The sequence below is a fragment of the Oenanthe melanoleuca genome, chromosome 1A (assembly GCF_029582105.1).
Source record: "Oenanthe melanoleuca isolate GR-GAL-2019-014 chromosome 1A, OMel1.0, whole genome shotgun sequence".
NCBI classification, from domain to species: Eukaryota; Metazoa; Chordata; class Aves; order Passeriformes; family Muscicapidae; genus Oenanthe; species Oenanthe melanoleuca.
The window spans coordinates 44,599,319-44,617,395 of record NC_079334.1 but is presented as its reverse complement, the minus strand read 5'-3'; the positions used below and the strand labels follow the sequence as shown (position 1 = coordinate 44,617,395).

General features: G+C 41.2%; 1 protein-coding gene across 2 annotated transcripts in view; it reads left to right on the top strand.

The window, feature by feature from the left end:
• The first annotated feature begins 6,441 nt into the window (after positions 1-6,441).
• Positions 6,442-18,077, top strand: part of IMMP2L (inner mitochondrial membrane peptidase subunit 2) — a 405,705-nt gene continuing 394,069 nt past the window's right edge. Inside the window, exon 1 of one of the 2 annotated variants that reach the window (XM_056482156.1) lies at positions 6,442-6,459. The gene's annotated coding sequence lies outside the window, so the exon portion shown is untranslated. Of the gene's footprint in view, positions 6,460-12,316; positions 12,398-18,077 lie in introns of those variants that run through there. The other variant, XM_056482155.1, reaches the window with a different exon arrangement.

The following is an 18,077-nucleotide window of genomic DNA, read 5'->3' as shown; positions in this document are numbered from 1 at the left end:
TTCGGTCTGTCCCAGTCTCTTCAGGTACCAGCACCACTGCCTCAGCCGCAGGTGCAGCCTGCCCTGGACCTTGTCCTTGAGCTCCGAGGCATCGCTGGTGGCAGCACAGGGCTGCCCTGAAGGGCTGCTGCCACCCGGCAGCTGCTGCTTCTTACTGGAGAGTCCCCCCAGCTCCCCACTGCAGCGTGTGCCACGGCATGGCCCTGCTGGGGGCGACCGGCAGCAAGGAGCACCGGCGGGCTGCTGGGCCCTGGGTGTGGATAAGCACGAGGATGAGGGCAAGGGAAACAAAGAGGATAGGACAAGCACTAGGCACAAGGCAGACGAAGTAGCCCCGCGCAGTGGCTGCAGCCAGGAGCCTCCGAGACGGCGGCAGGGACGTGCTGCTGCTCCCGGAGCGGGTTGGGCAGCTCTGAGCGCCGGCTCCGGGCAACAGTAGAACCGCGGGCAGCAACAGAACCGCGGGCAAACAGCAGAACTACGGGTAAACAACAGAACCACGGGCAAACAACAGAACCGCGGGCACCAGGCGTCTGCGGCGCCACCATGGCGGGCGGCACGCGGAGAATGACCGGGGGCGTAAACGTATGGCACGGGCATGGGGATAGAAGGCACAGGTACAGGTACAGGCACAGACACAGACACGGGCACAGACACGGGCACAGACCATGAGGGCGGCGCTCCACAAAAGAGGCTGCCCGCGGCCCGTGAGGCGCCCGGCGGCCCCTGGCTCCGCCTGCCCTCAGGCTGGCCCGGGCTCCGCCTGCCCTCAGGGCTGCTCCGGACTCTGCCTGCCCTCAGATGGCCCCACGCTCCGCCTGCCCTCAGGCTGCCCCGGGCTCTTCCTGCCTTCAGGCTGGCCCGGGCTCCGCCTGCCCTCAGACGGCCCCACGCTCCGCCTGCCCTCAGGCTGCTCCGGGCTCTTCCTGCCCTCAGACGGCCCCACGCTCCGCCTGCCCTTAGGGCGGCCCCGGGCTCCGCCTGCCCTCAGGGCGGCCCCACGCTCCGCCTGCCCTCAGGGCGGCCCCGGGCTCCGCCTGCCCTCAGGGCGGCCCCACGCTGTTCCTGCCCTCAGACGGCCCCACGCTCCGCCTGCCCTCAGACGGCCCCACGCTCCGCCTGCCCTCAGGGCGGCCCCACGCTGTTCCTGCCCTCAGACGGCCCCACGCTCCGCCTGCCCTCAGGCTGCCTCGGGTCACGGTCCGGGCTGCTCCGGCCGGGCCCGAGGCTGCGGCAGCGCTCTTGCCTCACCCGCCCTGGGTTCTCCCCCCTCAGCGCACGGCCAGGCTACCGCTAGGCACCACACCCCCCAGAGGGCTAACTTTGCCTGACCCCCCCATCTTTGTTTTGAAGAGCCGGTTTAGAAGTGCCTTGAAATGTGTGCGGGCGCATTCAGTTAGGCAGGATCTTATGGGCAAAGCATCATGCCATGCTGTCCTTGTATAACATGTCTTGCAGCACTAAAAGTGATTTACTTAATAATGACAGAAAATGACAGTTTTTTGATCTCACTGCTGAATCCTCAGCCTGGCTCCAATGCACTCAGCAGCACTGCACAAAGGGTACTGCTGCCGTGGTTTTTATCTGCAGCAGACAAGTTGCTGTGGCTCCTTCTCAGGTCTTCTGCAGCTGTCTTGTACTCCCTGCCTGTAAAGCAACATATTGACAAGGTCATATAGCAGCCAGGAGAAGACTGAGCACTCTGCTTCACCTACTTTGCCTGCATTTCACTAAGAGTTTATTAAATGATGCTTCAGCACAGAACAACACAACACAGTCAGAACAGCACAATGCAAAGAAAAGGCCAGGCTCCCGTCCTTAAGCATATTTCCAGCTGGAAATCATGGCATAGTAGAGCCAGAAAATAGGTGAATAAACAACATGTCAGAAATACTGACTCCAAAGCAGAGGCTGGTCTTGGACAAAAGGGTTATTGAGTACATTGCTGTATGAGTTCTCAGCACCCAAAGAAAAATATTGCAGGTAATATTCAGGTTAAAAAGATGTTGAGTTTTTCAAAAGGGATACGTTTTTCACAAATGAGTTGTAAAGGGACTATTTTCTAATTTTTCTTCTAAATATGTTCAGAATAAATAGCAGATTGGTGGTGGATAATTAAGATATTTAGAGAATGTGTCAAAGGATGATGATCATGATTTTAATGACCTTATAAAACTGTTTAAGCAAAAATAAATTTTAAGTTAAGGTTTTTCAGTTTTTGTTCTCAGTTTTTGCTTTGGTTTCTCTTTTCAGACTAAAGACTTTTAAATGTAGTGGTTTATTAATAAGAGGAGTTTTGGGTAGGCTTATCCATTATGTAATTTGGAATATCCACTAAGTTCTTTGTATAACTGGAATTCTACATAAAATGGGAACAAAAGTATTTAAACTTTAAAACTAAAATATTTTTGCTTTAGGCAGATTACAACCAACAAAATTTTATTTAAGCTCCTTCCTCTAAGATTACTGTATCTAACAAGACTATGAAAAAAATTGTATATAATCAGGTAAATACTTGGGGTGAAAGTGAAAGCTCTGTAAACCATCTACAATCAGATAGTTCAGAGGCAATCATCTTCAATAGACTAATCTTGAAATTCTCGGATGTGGTAGAGAATTGAAGCATAAAATTGCAATTACTACATAGTTGTGTTTTACTTCTGAAATGTGTTTTGAAATCAAGTGATGCTACACATTAGAATTTTAAAAGTACTTGCTAGTATATAGCATACAATTAGTAAAAAAAAGAGCAAAATAAAGGAATTATTATTCTTTCTAAGCTGTCAGAAATGAATGAGATCAATGTGGCATGTTATAATCTACATATTTCTCACATGTTTGGAAAAAACCCATCAAATGTAAAACCTTAAGTAAATTGATAAGTCTAAAAGCACAATTAGTGTACTAAATTCATCAAATTCAATGAATTACCAGTGAAGTATTACACACAACATTACTGGAAAAACATGCTTTATGCCACTGAATGATTATCAGAGTAGCTTTGTGAAAGCAAAAGTTTGGATTCATGTGGATGCTGTTCCACAGATTCCAGATTATTTATTTCCAGTTTGGAATAGCCAAATAAATAGCCTTTTACCTATTCAGTCCCAAATTGAGAAAACTTACTATGCTGATTTCACACCAAGTGACAAAGAAAAAGGCGAAAAAGCCTCAACAAAAAACCCCACACCCCTAAAATTTCAAACCTATATATTCTGATCCCTAAAAGACCAACATTTTAGAATTATTACCTTTAATATATATTTTGTCCTCATACACAGAATTTTCCCTAGCAGAGCTGATCACTTATATTTTAGTCTCCCAATTGAAGTTGTAATGGGGCTCAGTGCATATTATTTACAGTGTTATACATAAAATACAGGAATTTTATTCTGATATTTAATCTTAGTTCATGCTATATTCTCTGTGCATCATATGAAAATATGTTTCATACCTGACACAAAACAAGTGGATATATTCTCTCACTTTTCAACGAAGATGTACAAAGATGCTTTACCATCATCATACTAACTGCACAAGATATTCATGGTACATTTTTAAAAAGATGTTTGACAAGCAGATTCAGTGCACTTGTATTTACAGCACTGCAATTTGGTACAGAACAGTCTAACCTGGAGAGAGCTACTGAATTTATTATACACAATATATTGCATGCAATACATTTGTATTGATATGTATTCTACTGGCACCTGGTATATATAGTCATTGAAATTTTTCTAATAAGAGATCCAAAAGTACAAGGCCTGACCTCACTCTTTGTTGTTGATACTTAAAAGTCTGTATGAACATATACCTTTGCATTTAGCAATCTCTAGATGTTTAAACTCCCATGGCCAAGGCATGTTTGTCAGCACTACACAAGTAGCTTCGCATTTAGCTCAAGTGCAGGTCTGCAGTGCTCAGCCTAATAGTTCCCATGGCATTCCTCCTAGAAGGGAGACACCAACCAAATGTGACCAGGAGAGGCAGTACCTCCTCTTTCACGAAGTAGTCCCATTGTTAAAGCACTCAGCTGGTCTGGGGTCAATCCATATGCAGTTTCCAGGTAAATCTTTGACCACTGTTGAGACTATCATCATGTAGTTAAGGTTGTGAAGACCGTATCACAACTTGGGGCAAACCTGCAGTAGTAGTCCCTTCCCAAATTTTATGTTAAATATTAGGTACAGTTAATTATGTTGAGGTTAGTAGGCATGTATTAATGTTCTATGTACTATACTTAAAATGTGGTAAATATTAGTTGGTGAGCCTGGGACACAGATTTCCAGTTAAACCTGTATGAATATCAAACCCAACAGAATGAAGAGCATTTGGTCTTGTAACGTGTCTTGTTTTGTCTCAGTTGTTCTATGTGTGGTATGCTGGTTGCTCCCATTGGAAAAAACTTTGCTGCACTCTGTCATCTACAGCTTCCCCAGCACATGAAAATGCTGTCCTTAATAGGCTCCCAGCACAGGGTAAAGCACCCCTTGTACAGCTCTCTCTGTTTAGGTGACACCATCAGCAGTTTGCTGTATTGTCAAACACAGCATGATTCAATTCATGTGTTTCTGGGGGGAGCAGGTCACTGTGATTACATACTTGCCTGCATTCTGCCTAGATAATTTCATTTTTCATTTAAAAGTTGTCTGCTGATGCAGAGTCAGAGAGCAGCTCTCACAACTTGTTTGTCTCCCTGGGTGAACATTTCAGTGAATAAGACATCGCCTGTATCACCACCAGCAGCAAAGTACCACAGCACACAGCTCATTAAAAGAGCTAATGCAGGTGCCTGTCTTTGGAGCCAGATTTGACACAGCACTTGGGACTCTCACCTGAGTGCACTGGGGCACACAAGCCTTACCAATGGTGCCAGCCCAACCACAGCTGTTCTGCAGCTTTAGTATTGACTGAGGAAACCAGGCAGCTCCAAGTGGCCACTCTGAGGACCAGCTGCCCCTGGGTGCTCCCATCAGGCCAATGCATTCCTGGGGCTGGGAAGGAGACAAGGCTGAAACATAAAGGCTAGGTAATTGCTTTTGATACTAAAGCTAGCCCTAAGTATATAAACCCAGAGTGTATTACTACATCTGCTTACCTGCAAGGGATTTATATCCATTTATTGGCAGGTTTGCTGAAGAATTCACCTGGCCACAGCTGAACACATTTTCAGTTTTCTAAGATGCTAACCAGTAGACATTACATTCAGACAATCTTTTGAAATTCCAAATTATTTTTTGCTAAGCCTTAAAAAGTCTTTCAGTGTGTATGAACTTTAATGGACATTTGAGATGAATTTGCAAAAGAGAATGAGCCCTGTAAGCTTACTTGTGAATGTACAAACATAAGCAAATTAAAAATATGACTGTTTTTAAGGGGATGCTATCACTGAGATTCATTTTAATGAGAGACCCAAACACCTGTGCTGCAAGGCCTTCAGGCAAGAGAAGATATGCCTACATGTAGCTGAAGTCTGGAAAAAGCTTTTGAATAATTTCCATTGCTTTCCCTAATTTCTACCATTAAATTTCATACTTTTACCTCCTGATGAGGCTGTTTTTTGTGAGTTTCAGCTTTAGTGGTTCATGCAGGAATGTCAAGATTAAGGCCTGAAAAAAAGAGTCTATAAAATGATTTAAAATTATCAAGTATGCAATGAAAAAGAGACCTTTTCACTTGAAAGAAAAATATTACATCAGGTCTCAAGTAAGTGGCTCCAAGGGCAACTGATGGGAACTGAAATGTAGTATAATAAAAAATGGCTTTGACCATAAATAAAAAATAGATTTGACCAATTTATGTGCCCCTGAAAACTACAGTGTGTTTTACTGGTGTAGTCAAGAGAGACAAGTGAGCCAAAGCCTTAACTTTGTCATGTCTCCTTTGCCTGTTGCTGTCACGTAGTTTAGGTGGGCCTGGCACAAAGGAGTTTGTCTGTCCAGGGTACAGAATCCCAGCAGAATGGACAGACCAAGGTGTGTTGGGTAGACAAAAGTGGTCAGACATATGAATGGCTGAGTAAGTTACAGACAGAAATTTTACTGGTACATATATATATATGTGTACGTAGGTGTATGTGGAGGTGTGTGTGTAGAGAGATACTGGGGGAATAGATGGCAAGAAGAGGCCCAATTCCACTCAGTCATGTAATCATTGTTATCTCAGGTATCCTCATATAAACTCATTAACCTTCAGACTGAGTGTTTTACAAAAGAGTTCCCTAATGACTCAAAATTTCTATCCAAATAACATGAACATGACTCAGAGGTATGAAATTAAGCTATACAGTTGAGAACTGCCTCCTACAAAGTACCACAGCGAAACTTTATGCCAAGGTTGATTAGGTATGATTAGGTTTTGTAAATGACTCATTTCGTCTTCAACCCTTGAGGTCCAACAGGAAATTTTAGAATAGCATTGAGCACTCTGAAAGAAGAAGGAGCTGTGTACATTACAGGAGTAAGTTGCCATTTTCTTTCACATGTTTGCAACAGCAGTCAATATCTCTCTTGTACCTAGACACAATCTGGGATGTATGGATTAACCCTAGAAACTCCTGAGCTTCAGAAAGAAGCCAAAGTTTTGAGCGAGGAAACTGGGATCAAAACCCCTTCCCTACATTTGATGCTTGTACTTTAAATGCTGCTATTTTAAAACAAGTTACATGTTTTGACAGTCTTGATTCATTGGGATAAGTCTAAGTCATGCTCTGGTAATTCATATCAGATTTTAAACCCTCCTTTGTTCAGTGCTCTGATTTAGGTATGTGTAAGTGTCGCTTGCAGGAAAGGACTATTTCACAAAGAAGTTGCAGGTCAAATGAGGAATTATCCCCAAGGTTATACAACAGCTGAGCAGTAGTGTTTGGACCGTAACTCTGGATTTAAGTGTCTCAATTCTGCATCTGATGTCTTAGTCATTTATTGGCTCTAATTTCATGTGTTTGGAAGGAATTTTTCCCATGGGAGGTTTCAAAAAGACTGCAGCTAGTTGTTCTTTGGACATTCTGGATTCAGATGGTGCTGATGTAATTTAAAAAACATTTTAACTCAGTTCAGGCTATACTATTAGAAGTAAAATTTGTTTCAGCAAACAAGATGTGCTCAGAACATGGTGACCTAGCAACCTGTAATAAGGTCCTCAAAATATATACCAAATGGAGGGAAATGGAGATGCCAATTCCCCTTGCCAGTGACACCCACTATTCTCCTGTAACATTGTGTCACATAATTATTTTAAATATATTAGAAAATAATGCATTATACTTTCTAAAGTAACAATAGATGAGAAAAAAAATCAACAAAGTTATGTGTGTTAATAAAGAAAACCTTTGAAGGATGATTTGATGGTGCTCTAGGAACTAATGGTGCTGATTAGGAACTAATTAAGCTGCCCCTCCGGCCTTGGGTTTGCTTGCAGGGAGGCTCTGCTTACCCGGCTCTACTGCAGAAAACAGAGATACCACGCAAGCTGCTGCTGACTGAGGGGTGGGAGGGTGAGCTGGAAACAAGAGACAGAAAGTGTTGCCATTCTCTTCAAAGTGCTGCGCTTGGGGTATGTGTCCATTCAGGAATTGCACTGGAGTTCGGTCACAGCAGGATTTCGTGATTACACAGCTTAATTGTTCCTGTCTATTATGCAAGGCTCTTTGTTTTTGCCATTTGTCTTTCATATTCATCCACACTTTCTATTATGTTTCTGCTTGCTTGTCCCCTACCAATTCTTCCAGGCTATTATTTGCCATTTCAATACACTCCGCCATGCACGCCTCGGTTTAATTTTCTCATGCCTCTGCTCTTTCAGTTGTTTCTGTCTCGGTAGCTCTCAGCCTGCTCCCCTACTTCTAATTCAGCTCCCACTCACTGAAAACCTCTCATGCTGATTTTACTGAATACAGTATAATTAAGGGTAGGGTTTTTCAGAGGTACATGCATAAGAGGAAGGACTTTTCATGGTGAAAGCTATTTGTTATGCTTGTTAGAAACAATGTTAAAATAAAGGTGGCTACAAACACTCCAGAGTGGACGCCTTTGATAAGAGTGCCTTTGTGAGACACCAGCAATGAATCTGTTTTAAAATGTCTCCCTCCCTACTGCTTGGTTGAGGGGTGGTTTGCCCCACATAATTTTATTCTTTCTGGTTAAAAGTGGATAGATGGAGGAGGACTGAGAAACAAACAGGACACAGCTCATGAATTACCTAAGTCTTCAAAAACAGCATATTATTAAACAACAAGCCGAGAGTGGTCAGATGCACTGCTGCAGTCAGAAAAAAAGCACTTCTTTAACCTGGTTATTTGTGTCAGGGAGAGCAATGCTGTGTTCATGTGGCACTTACTATGCTTTTGATTTAGGCTTCCCTGGACACTAATGTTTAATGGAATTTGAGGAATTGCAGATGGCTTCACAAGCCATTTCTTATTGTGATGAAACAAAGAAGGAATAATGCAAAGAGTAAAAATGCTTTCACATCCTGCTCTCATCAGAGTATAATGGGAAACATGTAAATAAAGAAAACAAATCAGCGCCTCGTTCACCCTTCATCAACTACCTAACAACTTGCAACCAGTTAATTATATACCTTTAAAATGCATGTACAGGAGAAATGATTCAGAAAAAAAAGCCTCTGTAATGAGAAAGGACAGCATAGAAATACTGACTCAATCCAGGTAAATTTAAGCCTTTAAATCTGACAGTACTGGAAGAATGTACTGCATGTAATACTAAACTATTATCTGCTTTATGCTAAGCATTTAATAATCATTAATCTACAATGATTGATCTACATTTGTTTTTTGCTACTAACCTTTGTAACTTCTGTTCTTCACTTAAAGTGAGATAAGAATTTACACATTACATAGAAGAATTGAATGCTAAATTTGTTAAATATATTGAAGAGTATCAAGCAATAATTAATATTAGGGTGAGTTACTTTCACATTTCTAAATACGTACCCATGTAGATCAGTAGCTCAGGCTCAGTAAATACATTATTGTTATGGCCAGCAGCACAACATAGACTTTATACTGATTTTGCAAATCTTCTGGACTTGTCAGGCTTTGCTGAGTTTGCCTTCGCATTTTTGCAACTGTTTTACTTTGCTGACCTGTAACAATAATCTCATAATGATCAGAAGGTACTTCTTTAATGTACTGACTTCCACACTGGTGACCAATGCTGGGCACAAGGACATGAGGAAATGGAATGAAGCTGGATCAGGGGAAGTTCAGATTGGACATAAGGAAAGGGAGGTCACTGGAACAGGCTCCCTGGGAGAAGTGGCCACAGCCACAAGCCTGCCAGTTTTCAAGCAGTATCTAAACAACTCAGCCACATGCTTCAGAGTAGGTAGTCCTGTAACGACTGGGTCCCTTTCAAATTGAGATATTCTGTGTTTCTTTGTTTTACTTTTTGGTAATTTTTATGTAATTGTGGGATACAACCATAATACATAGTAATAAGTGATAATAAGCAGTTGGTAGAATGAAATGTTTATGCCCTTATCATAATAATGCAATGCAGGAGATTACAGTGCTGGAATGACAGGAGTGAGAGGAGGTGGAAGATGACACTGGAAACTTTAGGGTTGTAAACAAGTCATGTTGGTCAGCTAAAAATACACTGACCTGGGGAGTTGGGAAAAGCCAGTTGCAGGGCTAACAAAGCAAACAACTCCTATCACACTGAACCAAACCATCTAAAGACCTGTGGAAAAAAACGAAGGGTGAGCAAAACACCAGGGAAGTGAATGTTAGGAAGTTGTTATAAGAATTTTAGCTGTCTATTATAGACATGGATTTCCCCCCCTTGTAATAGCATTGTTTTCTTTTTTTTTTTTTTGTAGTTACCAAATCTGAACCGAAAAAATCTTTCATGAACCTGTCAAGAATTTACCTATGTGGATAACAGACTCTTGACTTTGCAAGTCATGTTTGTTTTCTTCTTTCCTATGCAAAAATATGAGTGAAATATCTGTTCCTTGAGGAATCCAACACAGTTAACTTGACTATCATAAGTTATTGATATATATTGACATATTTTTTGGCCTTCAAAGATTATGCTATTTTCACTGACTCATGATAGGATTTCAGGAATAAATTTCTTGTGTTTTAATTCTTCTTTTTTTCCCTGATGTATAGGTCACTAGACAGTTTTATCCTCTGTGGCTTGCCTGACCAATTGGAAACAAAATCTTTATTCTGACCAGACTGTGTTTCAGTGTGTATGAGGCATAACATGAATAGTATGTGATGGTTAAAGGTAGCAGGAGTTAGGTTCCCAGTCATGTAAGGAAATGGAGATGTGTAATAATGCAATACTGAAGATGCTGCAATCATATTTTTTCGAGTACAATAGCAAGTTTAAGATTTATTGCCCTCTTTTTTGCCACACAATTGATTGCTACCCTTGGGCCACAAGTTCTTCAAGCCACAGCTGGACTATACAAAGTGTTCATTTGCCTTATCCATTAAGCAATCAGACTTTTTGATCCTGGGCCCTTTTTCACTGCACCTTTTCTGTGCTCTGAGGCAGTTTGATCCAGCCTAGTATTTTCCTCCAAAATGCACTCTCTCAGAGTAGTACACTCAACACCACTCAAACATTCATTCCTTTACTATATTGAGGAAGATAAAAATGCCTTAATTACCCTACAGATAGTTGTATTTGCAAATGTAAGGATTTTAACTCAAAGCAGGTCTTGAATATGTCCCATAGATTTTCTGTGCTCTTAAAATGCAAAATGAAATTAACCTAGAGGAAATGGAACTAAGTGTGTTTTTAGCTTAAAGCTTGGTGTTTGAGAGTCTATTGAGAGTCTTTTAAATGAGTATTGCAGTGCAGAAGTTTTCTGGATTGCAAAGAATGCTTTAATGGTACTCTCAACTGAAAAGTAATTGAAGAGGTGGTAAAAAGAACTTGCTCTTTCTTTATTTCTGTCACAGATGCATCAAAGCATAGAAGCAGCAAAATATTTTCAGTACCTCCTTGTCAGAGTTGAAAGCAAAAAACCTTGTCATTTACTTTTGGGTACCAATGCAGTTGAGGTAGGAATACTTATTAAAAAAGAAGAAAAATAAAATAGTACAAACATTGGTAATGCATCGTTTGCAGGTCATAACTTTAGTATTAGCTTTGATAAATTTCACTTTACCACAACTAAATAAAGAGTAAGAATGGCCATTTCCTGCTAGCTGCTTAGCACACACCTGATTTCAAATTGAAGAGAACTGATAAGCCATGATTTGATCTTGAGAGGTTTATAGCAAAAATCTTTAATCTGAAAAGAGTTTTAGAGGTAATTATTTCATACTGTCAGCTTCAAGTGCATGGAAACATTGAGGTACATTCCCGTAAGGTGCTTCTCTGATGTTACAATTAAAAAGACAATATTGTGTTTTGCAGCAATATTTGTAAACAATTAGTGAAGGTTTCACAGTAAAATTTTTACATGAAAGTGGAGATGGTGGATAGCAGTGGCCAAATCCTCTATTAATTTCTACACAATGCACTGATAACCTACCTGTAGAATCTTAAAAACAGAACAGTATTCAAATGTATTAAAGAATGCATTAAATCCCCCCAGCCCCACAAAACAAAGCATTAAAAGCAGTAAGTATTGCTGGAAGGTTCACACGAGGCTGTGCATGTCGTGTTTGCAATAGAGTGTAGCAAGAAATTTTATAGATTTTGTGTACATAATTCATGTATCTTGTACTAAAAATGGTCTTAAAGTGGGCCTTCCAATTAAGTTTATTAATAAGCAGTCTACTGCAGTGTCTTCTAAGATAGTTGTCTCCTATCTCAACAACTATGGAAATATTTTATCTCTGTAAAAAGATCAGATTACTGACAACTATGCATTCATACTGTCATAGCTCAGCCTCAAAGTCAAGATCAATTCAATTATGAGTATTTTTTTATTTGAGCTTAAAAATTACATTTTAGTAATAAATTGTAAATATCTGACCACACGGACTCAGAGAGAGGTGTCATCTTACGTTGGTTTCCAACAATGAAATATTGAGAACTCCCAATATTACATATGACTATCCAGAGAGATTCATTGCTATCCAATTGCCAAAAAATGGCCACAAGAGTAGACTCCTAGTGTATGTGAATCTCCATCCTCACTGGAGGAAAACACAGCCACTGCAATGCAGCATCCTCAAATTTTTTGTGACTCAAACTGCAACCACAGGGGCCTAAAGGGATGAGCCCAAGTGCCACACTCCGTGCAGGGCCGTCCTGCTCGGTGCGCGGCACACGGCGAGCCCGTCCGGCCGCCCGGCCGAGGCCGCACCGCACTCCGGCGGCCCGGGGCAGCACCGCGGGCTCCGCGCCCGCGCGTCACGTGATGCGGCCGGCTGCGGCCCGCCCCCCGCGGAACGGAGCGAAGGGTGAGCGGCGGGAGCGGCCGGGAGCCGGGCGGAGCCACGGGAGCCGGGCGGGCTCGGGGGGCCGGGGCGGGGAAGGGGCCGGGGAGCGCGCTGGTGGAGGAGGGAGCGGGGACGGGCGTGAGCAGAGCGGGCTGCAGGAGCGGCGGCGGGGCCAGGAGGCGCCGCGCGGCGGGCCCGGCCGCGAGCTCGCGGCTGCGCTCGGTGCCGCCCCTGCCCCGCCCCGCCCCGCCCCGCCCCGCGCTGCGCGTGCCGCGGGGCGGGGCCCGTGGGCTGCGGAAGCGCCGCTCGCCAATGGCGGCCGCCGCCGCCTCGGCTGCGCTGTCGGGTGTGGGGCTCCTCGCCTCTTCGCCCTTCAGATTTCCGCGACATCTGTTTGCCGTGGGAGGGGCTGCATTGGAAAGCGCCGGCAGAGCGAACTGCGAGGAGCGCCGCTCTGTGTGTCTCCGCCTGTCAGAGGCGCTGCGGCAGGCGGGCTGCTCGGGCTGGGCTGGGCTCGGCAGCGACTCCGGGTTCTGCTCCCGTTCCTGGGCATCATGTCTGCAGCTGGGACTTGTGCTGTGCACTGCTCTTGGCCATGAATGCAGTTCTCAACGTTTTTCTGCTCTGTTAAACTTTTATCACGTATTGTATTTGTCCTATGCGGCCTGCTGTTAATGGCTGTTCTCTGTATCCTGATGGAGTGGCTTTCCTGCTACCCTACGTCCTGGACATCTGAAAGAGAATTTTTTTTTTTTTCCCCCCCTTTTTAGTTAGTTTATTTATAGTGATATAACCTGTCCTAAAATGGCTGATTTTCATGTCTGGTGCTTGTCCCACAATCTATTCTTAGTTAAATGCTTCTCCTTATAAAAGTTGCAATGCTTGAAGCTGCAGAGATTCAGCCAGTTCCTAGACATATCTCCCTGGTGTTCCTACTGTTTTTAAGGCAAATTTTCCTGGTAGTTAGCAAAAAGCTTAGGTAGAAAAAGTGCAGCTGAACAAGCTAAAACCTTTTAATCCTGTCATAGAAGTTTTATATTTTTTTAATATTACCATTCTTGTTCTGTGGAACTGGAATTCAATGAGCACACCAAGATACCAGAAAATGCAAAGCTGCTTTACATCTCTTTAAGTAACTTTCTTGTACCAGCACATTTTTATTTTCTTCTTCTCCCCTAAAAGCATATGCCACACATACTTGTTCAGCTAGGAAGAAAATCAAAATTGTCAACAAAATATACTAGGAGGACAGAATGTCTTGAGGATTTTCAGATTAAATAATGGCTCTAGAAAACTTCGAAATTAGACTTGATTTTTCCAATATGCAGCTTTGTAACTGAATACATTTTGTAAAAAAATGTTAACATTTTTGACTACTGTATTTGGAAGATTTTCCAGGAATCTTTCATTTAATTTTCTTTTAAAATTAAAGAAGGTACTTTTATTTAACTTTTATGTTACCAAAATAAATTTTCTTCTGGAGCTGGTGGTAAATAATTATACACATGGTATAGTAGTGAGTGATATCCAGATTGTTGAAAATAATATTTTAAGCATGCTAGCAATAATTTTAAGATAATGGTTTTACTGGTTTCACAGTCACAGTTGTAATTTTGTGGTGCGATCTTTATAAGTTGACTAGGGTGCCACAGCTTTCAGCAGTTTCTGGAAATTTATACCCTTATGCTTGTTTAGTTGTTTTCCTTGTTCTTGAGACCTTACTTGGACCTTGAGAAACTTACATGGCGGTTGAAGTTGCCACAAATCCCAGGCTCAAAATCAATATGGTGGGGAATGATGGAGTACACTACGTCAGCTCTTAACAAGTCCCACAGTGACCTCTAGAGTTCGAGGATAAGACATGAGTTGTTAAAATAAAGGAAATTATTTAGAAGGCATAATTTTCTGTATTAGTTTATACATTTAGTTTATTACTATCCTCCAGACAGTAGACAGTAAGTAGGTGGCTCGTTTGGTTTTACTGCTGGGTTTCATGGGAATGTTCTATCCAAGTCACTCCCAATTTTCCCTGACAGAACAAGGATGCACAAAGCTCCTTTTACAGCAGTTGTGGAAGAGCTAGTTATTTTTGTGAAATATGCTGAAAATGGAAAATACCTTTCAATAGTATAAGCATTTTCTATTTTTTCTCCTGGCATCATTTTTTCATACCATAATAAATATTATTTTCGGTCATTATTCTATCCTCATACTCAGTGCATGCATTGCATGCTTTAAAGATTCATAGCTGAATAGACATGTTACCTCTATGGTGGAATAATACCAGGATAGAGTTGACTTTATTGAAGGATAAATGAGAGCTCCTTCTGGAACAAGATAGGATTTTTAAATGAAAACTTAAATGCACTGATCTGTATTGATTATTTTTACTGAAAACTTATGGGCTAGTCTATTTTGATTTTTCTGTGGCATTCATCACCATCATGTCCAAACTAGTACTTGGATAAATATACATGAATTAAATTAGCCTACTAAAAACGCTGCACACTTGTGCCCTTACAGTAATCACTGTAATATAGAAGTTATGGAAATGTACAGCTAAAATGGGAAATGAAAGTCAGGCTGCAGTATTTAGCTCTGGCCATGTATCATGAAAGATTGTAGAAAAAGAATGTGTTAAAAACATCACACAAATTCTTACACTGAGGAGTATCCTGGTAATTGTGATTGTTAAGCCAGGTATAACCTCATCTTCAAGTTAGACCAGTCTTAAAACAACAGCTTTTGTCCTCAGTTTCATAGGACACAATAAAATTTGGCTTATAAATGTTTTGTGGTGTAAAGTCTCCTTTATTTTCAAACCATATATCCTGAATTCTAGTGTGATGCCAAATTCTAGTGTGATTTATAGAAAAAACACATATTTTGATTGACAGAGAAGTTGGTTGTTTCAATGGATTCTTGAGCTATATATTTTCTAATTACTAATTCCTGAACAAGATCAAATAGGTTATTTCATACTAATGTGGCAGACTTGGTGGGGCAGTTGTTTTGCATATAGGTTATAATTCCCTCCTTCCCATTCCCTCACATGTCTTCTTGTAGAAGCACATCAGGGGCCATTCTGTTTCCTTTGCGGATGACTGCTAATGCCTTGTTTTTACAGCTATTTTTCCTATCATACTTCTGTGGGTAATTTTTAAGTACCTAGGTTTGCAAATATATTGTAACCTGGGGCTTTCTGAATTACTTGATGACTTTCTGCAGGCTGTTTGATAAACAATGTCTTCTAATGTGCAGGCAAGTGTAAGAAAAAATAAACATTTTGTACATAGAGACCTATCTAAATAGCATCTCTGCTCCATATGTTGTCGTACCCACGAGAGGCTCATTATAATCCCTGGACCTTTTGTGCACCAAATACTTCAGGCCGGATAATGCTGTGCTCCATCTGCCTTAATCTCTGAGCTGCACAATGTGAAATTCTTAATGCTTTGACCTGCTATATGCTAGCATTTTTGATCTTGGATTTTTCTTGTCCATGTTTCCATTTCAAAGAAGTTTTCAAGGTGGTTGTTTTGAAGTTTGTCAGTTCTGCTGAATTATTCTGTGGGTTTTTGTCCCTTACAGTGTAACTTACAGGTGCTGCATGTCTAAAATATTTAATTTTGGTTTATTTTTTTGTATTTGGTAGTGTTTCTTCCCTCCCCCCCGCATCTTTTAAGTGTTGTGATTTGTTGATCTTATTCAAGGTGTCAAACTGGGCAGAGATCCAGAAATACATGTTAGGGAAATTATTTTTTTCAGCAAACAATGCTTTGCTTGCCTCACTGATAAGCATTTGAACCTGTCATCATAAACCAGACACTGCACTGTATTTCAGAATTTCACTTCAGAAACATGATGCTTTTAAAATCTAGAGGTGTTTTAGAAATCTCTAAGAGCAGAATATTATTTTCAGGAGTGATGGCTATCTTGTGTTTTCTTTATTAAAAAAAAAACAACCCACAATTCGAACTAGAATTTTCTCTTTTAATTTTAAGGGTCATTTTTGTGTGTACCCTTTACCCTCCTAAATTCTCTCTTGTGACTGCAGTAAATGCTTATCATTACTTTTCCTCCTTCTTTTCTCCTACAACCATCAAAATATTAGAAAAGACAACACTGCACCTTTTAATCCAGCAGTATTTATCAGCTGAGGATTATCCATTCACATATCCAGTTACTGGTAGAAGGTGTTGCTGCAAACTGCCTTTCTGCTGCCTATGTTCCAGCTCTTCCTGTGGCAGTGCAAGACTACTTGAAGCCCCTCATTTGGAAAGAGTGAGGGATAACTTCCCATTTACTGGCAGTTGAGTGTTGGACTATTTTGTCAACAGCTGCATGACAACTCTGCATGTCCATTTACTTGTCTGTGCTTTTTAGAGGGGAAAGCTTATGAAACAGACCTGGCAAAAATATGTGCACTATTAAGTCAGATACTGACTTAATAACTTTCCTTTGTGTTGAAAATGTTTCGGTATATGAAAGGATTTAAGGTTAAAGATGAGTTGTTTTTAAATAATTCCTCTCAAATTGTTTGAAATATAAGTGCAAATATTTGCTGTCTTTTGGGAAGAGAGGCTTCTGTTGACTGGCTCAGTTTGTGTTATGGGGAAAAGCTGTCCTTTGCTGCAGGAGGTGGGGAACTGGGAAAAGTTCAGAATGTAGCACATCATTATAAATGAAAGATTTATTGTTTTGGGGAGATGGAAGCAGTGGTTTGATCAATCACCGAAAGGAGAAAATTCAGGGCAAGTATAGAAGTCCTTCAGCATGTGAGCTGTTGTTGGTTTTGGTGGCTTTCCAAATTGATTGCTTGTAGGGATGCTGCTGGTGCTTTTTCCCTCATGTTTTTTTATTGTGCTGTGTAATGCTACATGAGTTCAAACCCATCAAAGTAGGACTTTAATTCCCAGTGTTGTCCACAGCTATTAAATACTGCTGGTGCTGCCTTGTCCAAATGGTGTACTGAGAATGAAGCATTTTGTCTTAGCAGTTTTAACCTGACTGCTAGATTCTCCGTCACTATTAATTATCTTGTAGTTCTGGGAAGCATATGGTTGGTCTCCTATGGTTTTTCTGACCAGTTACCTCTTTCAGATTCTAGATTTTTCTGTACATACTAGCAAGGGGCTTCTGCCAGAAGTTTATAACAAGATCTGTCCCTGGATTTAGTAGAAAGAATAGGATGAATATTCATGTTTCATTATTAATGAAAAAGAGATTTGGCTCTGAGAAATTTTAAAAAAGTAAAATTGATTTCTGCATTTTTAAAAATTATTCCTAGATCAACCATATTGTAGTACATGTATCAGACAGTGTTTTCCTCCTCAAGTTACTCTAGAGAACATGGTGAATATATTTGTGGGTAAAGTCTCAAAATGGTGTTTTGTGGCTGACATTGCTGTTAGAGTTGCATCTGAGATGCCAGACCTCATAGCAGAGAAGTAGAGTTCCAGCCACAAAATTCAAGATGCAATTCAAAGTAAATAGGTTGAGAGAAGGGTATTAAGGTATAGGCAGTGATGTAGTCAGAAGGCAGACAAAAACCCTGATTTTTAGAAATTTTAATTTTTTTTTGTGGTGTATTTTCCAAAGGTCAAGCTCTGCTGATTGAGGCAATAGTCTCTTTTGGTGGATTCTAATAACAAGTTCTTAAATGATAGCTGAGAGTAGATCCTTATAGCTTTTTTCTTGA